The sequence below is a fragment of the Macaca nemestrina genome, chromosome 7 (assembly GCF_043159975.1).
Source record: "Macaca nemestrina isolate mMacNem1 chromosome 7, mMacNem.hap1, whole genome shotgun sequence".
Classification (NCBI taxonomy): domain Eukaryota; kingdom Metazoa; phylum Chordata; class Mammalia; order Primates; family Cercopithecidae; genus Macaca; species Macaca nemestrina.
This window is the reverse complement of record NC_092131.1, coordinates 17,390,864-17,400,242: the sequence shown is the minus strand read 5'-3', so window position 1 is coordinate 17,400,242 and position 9,379 is coordinate 17,390,864.

Sequence of the window (9,379 nt, the reverse complement as noted above, 5' to 3'; positions counted from 1 at the left end):
GGAGTCACTATAATGTCCCTATCTCCTTATATTTGGGTATGAGAGTAGTAAGCTATCTTGTTGAAGTCCCCCTTTTTGCTGTTAAACGCAGCCAAACTTACTCTCAGGGACGGTATTGAAAATATTTAACAACCAGAATGGCACAGGCACTGATGAGGAAGGGTTTAGGGTAGCAGAAGGCTTAGAACCACAAATATTTACCAACCAGTATGGAAGTGTTTTAATATTTTAGCAACCAGCTTAGTCATATCAATGCAAAACAGCTGAGAACCAGTTGAATACTAGCCCTGCCTAACCTTAACTAATACAATCAATAATATTTGGGAATAGCTAAAAAAACCAAGAAGATGGCCCTTCAGGCCATGAGTACAGCCTGAGTAAAGCTTTAGAGGGTGAATGAAGCTCCATGAGTTGATGTACAATGAGAACTAGAGATCAGCCTGACTTGTTGGGAAGGTTCTCTTGAGTATGTGTATGTGAGTATGTGTAGATTATAAGAGGGGCTGGAAGATGTCATTGGAAATAACACCAAAGAGGTCAAATAAACCAGATTGTGGAAGCCTGTGAGGATTTTAGGCAATAAGGAGCATTTGTGGGCTTTTGGGTAAGTGAGAGAGCAGATGAGCCCTGGCAGTGAGGAAATTTGGCTTTGCAGTGCCAGGTGGTAGTTCAGTTAGCACTGCAGTGTAACAAGCCATTCCTATTAGTCAAAGAAATCACAAGTCTACCCAGATTCAAGAGGGAGCAGGCATAGGTGCCATCTCCCAATGGGAGGAGTGTCAAGGCCACATCACAGCAAATCTCGTGGATGGGACTGCTGTAGCTATCCTTGGAAATGACAACCTGGCACAGGCGGTGTCCCTCCTCGCTGGCACCTTTTTTTTTTTTTTTTTTTTTTTGAGACAGAGTCTCACTCTGTCACCCAGATTGGAGTGCGGTGGTGCGATCTCGGCTCACTGTAATCTCTGCCTCCTGGGTTCAAGCGATTCTCGTGCCTCAGCCTCCCGAGTAGCTGGGATTACAGGTGTGTGCAACCACGCCTGGCTAATTTTTCTATTTTTAGTAGAGATGGGGTTTTGCCATGTTGGCCAGGCTGGTCTTGAACTCCTGGCCTCAAGTGATCCACCCACCTCAGCCTCCCAAAGTGCTGAGATTACAGGCGTGAGCCACTGCGCCCTGCCACCTTGCTTGTTAAGAAGCCCCTCGGAGTGGGTACCTTCTCTTTCTTAGCAGTTCCAGTCTGCTCAGAAGTATTAGGAGGCTCTCACTATCTTCTAAATGGGATATGCAGTGTGCACCAAAATTATTTATGGAAACCAACTCTATCTTTGGTGGAAAATGTCCAAGAAAAAACATAAGCACTGAAGTAATTAGCTAAAATAATTGAAATGAAGGGAATAGTTCAGACTCTTTAAGTATGACTCGAAAACGAAGAGACATGGATTCCTTTTTTTTGAGAAGGAGTCTTTCTCTGTCACCCAGGCTGGAGTGCAGTGGTACAATCTGGGCTCACTGCAACCTCTGCCTCCTGGATTCAAGTGTTTCACCTGCTTCATCCTCCCAAGTAGCTGGACTACAGGTGCCTGCCACCACGCCTGGATCATTTTTTGTATTTTTAGTAGAGATGGGGTTTCACCATGTTGGCCAGGATAGTCTCGAACTCCAGAGCTCATGATCCACCCACTTTGGCCTCCCTAAGTGCTGGGATTACAGGCGTGAGCCACTGTGACCAGCCAAGACATGGATTTTTTTCAGTGAGAGGTGATATAATCCCCATCACTATCCCAAGTGGGAAATGGAGTCATTCAGTTAGCAAAATCTTCCAAGTGCCCACTAGATGCCAAGCATCGTGCTAGGTCCAGGTTGAAGATGAAGGCTGCCTCCTACCTGCAAGCTGCTGAAACTTAGCAACGGAAATGACCAAAACATGTGGACAATGATGTGCTAAGTGCTCTGATGGAAGGCAAAAGGTAAGGTGTCCGGGAAGGTGGGAATGATTGGGCTCAAGGAAGCCACCTTGAGCTGAGTTTTGGAGAAGGAGACTAGTGTACCAGGAACTCAGGGGCAAAGCAGGGCAAGGACCTTCCAGGCAACCCTGGTAGCTTCCTGAGGCTGGATCTTCTCAACCATGGCTGAATGTTGATCTGTCACACAGGCCCAAAGGAGAGCTGGAGAGAGACAGACAGACAGATACACACACACACACATACACACACACACACACACACACACAGAGAGAGAGAGAGAGAGAGAGAGAGAGAGAGAGAGAGAGAGAGAGAGACTGTCTCTTATTATAATCTTAAGATAAACAAGTCAGAAACACAGCAGAGACCAATCATATGGCAATATGAGGCCATTCCATGAAGGGGCAAGCAGCACCCCCAGATCTCCATAAGCCCAGAGAGAATCATCCAATCATATTTAGGGCAATTCTGGGCCATCTGCATTTTAAAATAATCTTTTGGATCTATTGTTTGAAGGAGGCACACTTTAAAGAACACTATATCTTAAAGGAAAGTCGATTATCCTTACCTAAGTTTACAAAGGACCTTTTACACATACACTTTGTTTTCTTTTCTTTTCTTTTTTCCCCTGCATCTTCTTAGAGCAAGAAAGGAATACACATATACTTTTTATTTTATTTTGTTTTATAGTTATTTATTTATTTAGAGACAGAATCTCTCTCTGTTTCCCAGGCTGGAGTGTAGAGATGGGATCTCCCTATGTTGCCCATGCTGGTCTCAAACTCCTGGCCTCAAGTGATCCTCCCTCGTCAGCCTCCCAAAGCACTAGGGTTACAGATGTGAGCCACTGTGTTAATGCATTTAATCCTCACAACACTACTCTAGGTGGAGGTATTCCTGTGAGTCCCATTTTAGGATGAGGAGCCAAAGACACCGAGAGTGGTTGAGAAACTGGACTCACACTGAGATCCCTGCTGGAACCAGGAGCCCAATGGGCCCCACCCCCTGCATTCCTCTATGATTTTTCCTCTGCGATGCCTCCTGTCTCAGCCTCCTCCTCGCCATTCCTTTAACCCTGTTCCAGGTCACACCATTTCATGTCTCCTGCGTCCTCCTTTCCCTCAGCTCCTCCCCTCCCATCCACTTCCCGCTATGCCACCAGGGATCTTAATGAAAGTCAAGTGTGGTCCTGTCCCTGAACCTTCTTACCAGCACCCATATGTAGCCTCAGGATCAAGTGCAGACTCCCCTCCTTGGCATCCTAGGTCGATGCCATTTGGCCCCAACCACGTCTCCCTCCTAATCTCTCACCACCCTGTGTGCACCAAATGTGCTAGGCTGCAGTGCCTCTGAGCTTCTAACGTCCCCACAAAGAGCCCAATTGTGAATCTAGGTCTTTGCAATGCTGTTCCTTCTTTCTAGAATGTTCTTTTCTTCTTGAATTTGCCAAATTCTTAGTTCCTCAAGACGAGGCTCAGAAGCCGCCACCCTGTGCCCCCCCTCTTGGCTTCCCCAGCCTCCCTCCTCTCTCTCCTGGGGTTGGAGTTTTCCTGCAGACGGAAACCCTCCCCACACGGCCTTGTTGTTGGCTCTTTACTTGCATATCTCCCTCCCTAGACCAGGAGCAATTTTAGGTCAGGACAGATCTTACCCATTACCATGGGACCCACAAGTGGGGCTGAGCCCTCACACTGGCATATCGGGAGGAGGGGGGCCTAGATTCCATGGCCTGCTCTGCCCCTGGCTAACTTTAGGGACTGATCAGTGCCTCGCCTCTCTGTGAGAGAAGAGCATTTGTCCAGTCAGTGGTTTTGGACCCTGGGAACCTTGCAATTAATACTGATGGCCAAGAACCACCCCCAGTGATCCTGACTCAATTGCTCCCAGGTGATTCTAATATGCCCCCAGGGTTGAAAACCACTCTGAGTGCTTCCCCGGCCTTGATGTGCACACAAGTCCCCTGGGCCTTGTCTAAGAGTCGTTTCTGGTGCAGTAGGTCTGGGGTGGGGCTGGCGTGTCTGCATTTCTCACAAGCTCCCAGGTGATGATGGTGCTGCTGGCCCACTGACCACCAGTGGAGTAGAAAGGACTTAGCCAATCTCTCCCATCCCAATGCCATTGAGATGGAAGAGGAGACCTGGAGGCCTGCAGTTCAAGAAGGAGGGAAAGAGGGGTGGAGGGAAGTAGTGAGGCTGAGGACGTGGTCATACCTGAGTAGGGTGTGGGCAAGCAGCCACCCCCAGGGTGAGAGGCAGGAAAAGCAGTGCAGCCCCTGCCCTGTTCATTCACAACCTCCCCACTCCCTCCCAGTTGCTTAGGATTTCAGTCCTCATCAGGCCATCATTCCCGTTCCAGCATCTGACTCTCATGGTCCTGGCCGATGGGCCACATAATGACTTGTCTTTTGCAAGATCAATTTTGTTCTGTTATTTACTAATTGCTTAGTTACTATTTTGATGGACGGAACAAGGCAGCCAGCCCTCTGGGCTCCTGTGAAACAAACTGACTTCTAGCTCACACCACTTGGATAGATAATAGGTCCTCCCATTGGAAAGCCCAGGCAAGTGTATGAGGACTCCTTGTTCCCTGTGTCCCTTGCTCCTGAGGACAGATCCTGTATTAGTCTGTTCTCACGCTGCTAATAAAGACATACCTGAGACTAGGTAATTTATAAAGGAAAGAGGTTTAATTGAGTCACATTTCTGCATGGCTGGGGAGGCCTCAGGAAACTTACGGTTATGGCAGAAGGGGAAGCAAACACGTCCTTCTTCACATGGTGGCATCAAGCAGAAGTACCCAGAAAAAGGGGGACAAGCTCCTTATAAAACCATCAGATCTCATGAGAACTCACTATCACAAGAACGGCAGCATGGGGGTAACCACCCCCATAATTCAATTACCTCCCACCAGGTCCCTCCCACGATACGTGGGGATTATGGGAACTACAACTCGAAATGAGATTTGGGTGGAAACACAGCCGAACCACATCAGACCCCCTTCGCCTTACGTCAGGTGGGCTTTCGTGGAGTAGATACCCCATCTGGTAAGCTCTGTAGCTGAGGTCAGAGCTCCTCCTTGGGGACCGTGATTGCTAAGGGGGCAGATGCCCTGAGCTCCAGCAGGGGAGAGGGAGGGAGACTGGCTCGGAAAAAGAGCTATCCAAGCCAGAGGGAAGCAGACAAACAGAGAAAAGGCTTATCCAAGGCCAGACCTCCCCTGTCCCTGCCACTGTCTTATGGGGTCTTCATGTCTACTGGCATTATTATTGCCTCCACCATCAGGCTCGGGGCTCCAGCAGCATCTGAATTTGATTCATCTCTGTCATCCCAGGAGCCAGTGTACGGCTTGACGGAGTCAGTGAGGTCCTGTACATCCCACAGGAAAATGACCAAGGGCTAGAATTCTAGTAGTTGTACCCAGCCTGGCATTTGCCATTCATCCACCATGCATGTGATGTGTTTGACTCTTGCTCCCAGTAGCTCACATTTACAATGCATACTTCCTATGCTAGGTTATACTCTGGTGTGTTGTTTATTCATAGCCAGTATTTCCACTTGATGAGATCCTATGGGATTTTGCAACTTACGTAACAAACTTTTAGGCAGCATTTGCTATGAGTTGAATACCATTTTAGGTGTTTACTTATCGAGTCCTCGTAATGGTCCTGTGAAGTAAGTATAATCATTACCCACATTTTATGGAAAGCTGAAGCACAGAGAGATGAAGTAAACCTGCCAGGAAGTGAGGAGGTGGGATTCAAACCCAGGCTCCCTAGCTCCTGGGCCTGTGCCATCGCCCTCAGCTAAGCTGCCTCTCCTGGGTTTTCTCATTTCCAACCATTCTCTCTTTTTTGGATGTTGTATGCCTGCCTTGATCATTGTAAAGTAGTCTCCAAACTTTTTTTGTTTGTTTTTTTGTTTTTGTTTGTTTTGTTTTGTTTTGTTTTTGAGATGGAGTCTCGCTCTGTCGCCCAGGCTGGAGTGCAGTGGCGCAATCTCAGCTCACTACAAGCTCCGCCTCCCGGGTTCACGCCATTCTCCTGCCTCAGCCTCCCGAGTAGCTGGGACTACAGGCGCCCGCCACCGCGCCCGGCTAATTTTTTTTTTTTTTTTTTTTAGTAGAGACGGGGGTTTCACCGTTTTAGCCAGGATGGTCTCGATCTCCTGACCTTGTGATCTGCCCGCCTCGGCCTCCCAAAGTGCTGGGATTACAGGCATGAGCCACCGCGCCCGGCCCCTCTCCAAACTTTTTGATCATATACTCCATCAGTAAACATTTTGGAGCATGTTTTCCTCCAACATATGTATGGAATGCTGGCAAATTATATACAAGCACCACTGTCAGAAATTAATATCTCAAGGCTTGGTATGCATTTAGTGCAACGATGGAAATAAATCCACATTTCAAATAGTCTCCTTGAGAATCTCAAATTCAAGGGCAGGAAATTGCTGCAGATTTGTCACTGGTTTTATTTCATATTCTGTCATTTGCTTTATTTTTTTTCTCCTGTGCTTAAACAACTAGTACTGTCTTCACTTCGTAGGCCCTTTGCAGGAGCCCTTTTAAGTCATCTATCCAGTAGGTAAGGGCTGATTTAATGAAGAGTAGATAGTTTGCAAACCCAGTTTCCTGGACAAACTTGAACTGCCTTACAGCACTAATGGGAAAAGCTCATTAACCCCTTCACACTATGGCCACCTGACTCAGGATTACCTTCATATTGATTTGTAAATTAAATATGAGTAAGTCCTCATTTCTTTCCTAATTTTTACACAAATATATGAATAAAAATTCTAACATTATCTTCCTGCCCCTGGGGTGCACAGGCCCCCAATTACAGACTATTTCTTTGCCCTTCTCATGTTTATTAGCATAATTTCCATGGGTTTCAGGGGTTGTTACACGTGATGCAACCATTTTCACACAGATGAAACCCTTGGGTAATCAAATAAACATTTTTAAATAGCCGCAGAAAATTATTTGATTAAGTAAATACATGCTCAGGAACACAAACAATTCTCAGAAACGCTTTTATGTGCGTTGTTAAGTTCCAAACAAGTGATCCACATTTAGTATGACACATGGTACAAATTCTAAGCTTGATTTTAACAGATTGAATAAACAAATGCTCCAAAGGGCTTAACAATTCCTTCAAGTAGTTCCCACTTCCCTGTGGCTCGGTGGATCATTTACAAGGTAACAGGCCTGGGTCTTAGGTGAGCTTGGATGCTTGAGTGATCATCCACTGGAGCAATTATGTGATTAGTGGGACCAGCTGCACTTGTATCTCCCAAATAAGCCTTTTAAGCAGAGAGATTTAATAGGGGAAGTGCCTGAGTCTCAGAGAGACTAAAGCCCATACTGATAGTTAATGGTGGAGCTGGATTTAAAAATCAGGTCTTTGCTAGCTGGCACAGCATACCAAGCAAACTCTTTATTTTTTGGTGTATTAGGCAGCTATTGCCATGACAGTGCTGAGTAACAAGCCACTGCCAGACCAGGTGGCTTAAAACAGCAATCCTTTTTGATTACATTCACAGGTGTGCAGGCCAATTGCACTTGAGCTAGGCTGGCCTGGTTTCCAGATGCCAGGCCCTGGGCTCCAGGCCCCAGATTGCTGGTTGGGTTACAGTCTGCTTTCCGTTATCACTCACCCTCTGTGGTCCAGCAACTACCTGGGGCATGTGGTCTGCTCCACTGATCTCATTCTAAGGCTCAGACTGAAGTCGTATTCTCCCTCAGTGATCAATGGCAAGCCCAGCTGGTCAAGTACATTTTTTTTTTTCTTCAACTTTTAAGTTCTGGGGTACCTGTGCAGGATGTGCAGGTTTTTCACATAGGTAAGCATGTGTCATGTTGGTTTGCTGCATAGATCAACCCATCAACCAGGTATTAAGCCCAGTATCCATTAGTTATTCTTTCTGATGCTCTCCCTCCTCCTCCTGTTCCCACCACAGGTTCCTAGTGTGTGTTATCCACCACCTCCCCAGTACATCCATGTGTTCTCATTGTTCAGCTCCCACTTATAAGTGAGAACATGCAGTGTTTGGTTTTCTCTTCCTGTGTTAGTTTGCTGAGGATAATGGCTTCTGCTCCATTCATGTCCCTGCAAAGGACATGATCTCATTCCTTTTTATGGCTGCATAGTATTCCATGGTACTACATTTTCTTTATCCAGTCTATCATGATGGGCATTTGGGTGGATTCCATGTCTTTGCTATTATGAATAGTGCTGCAGTGAACATACATGTGCATCTGTCTTTGTAGTAGAATGATTTCTATTCCTTTGGGTATATATCCAGTGATGGGATTGCTGGGTCAAATGCTATTTCTGCTTCTAGATCTTCAAGAATTTGCCACACTGTCTTCCACAATGGTTGAACTAATTTACACTCCCACTAACAGTATAAAAGCATTCCTTTTTCTCTGCAACTCACCAGCATCTGTTGTCTCTTGACTTTTTGATAATCACCATTCTGACTGGCATAAGATGATATCTTATTGTGCTTTTGATTTCCATTTCTCTAATAATCAGTGATGTTGAGCTTTTTTTTCATATATTTATTGGCCACATGAATGTCTTCTTTTGCAAAAATGTCTGTTCATGTCATTTCCCCACTTATTAATGGTTTTTTTTTTTCTTGTAAATTTGTTTAAGTTCCTTGCAGACTCTGGACATTAGACCTTTGTCAGATGGATAGATTGCAAAAATTTTCTCCCATTCTGTAGGTTGCCTGTTCACTCTGATGATAGTTTCTTTTGCTGTGCAGAAGCTCTTTAGTTTAATCATATGACATTTGTTAATGTCTGCTTTTGTTGCAATTGCTTCTAGCATTTTCGTCATGAAATCTTTGTACCTATGTCCTGAACGGTATTGCCTAGATTTTCTCCCTGGGTTTTTATAGTTTTGGGTTTTACATATAAGTTTTTAATTAATCCATCTTGAGTTAATTTTTGTATAAGGTGAAAGGAAGGGGTCCAGTTTCAATTTTCTGCATTTGGCTAGCCAGTTCTCCCAACACTATTTATTACATAGGGAATCCTTTCCTTATTGCTTGTTTTTGTCAGATTTGTTGAAGATCAGATGGTTGTAGGTGTGTGGTCTTATTTCTGAGTTCTCTATTCTGTTCCATTGGTCTATGTGTCTGTTTTTGTACTAGTACCATGCTGTTTTGCTTACTGTAGCCTTGCAGTATAGTTTGAAGTCTGGTAATGTGATGCCTCCAGCTTTGTTCTTCTTTTGCTTAGGATTGTCTTGGCTATTCAGGCTCTTTTTTTGTTCCCTATGAATTTTAAAATAGTTTCTTCTAATTTTGCGAAGAATGTCAATGGTAGTTTAATGGGAATAGCATTGAATCTATAAATCACTTTCAGCAGTACGGTCATATTCATGATATTGATTCTTCCTATCCATG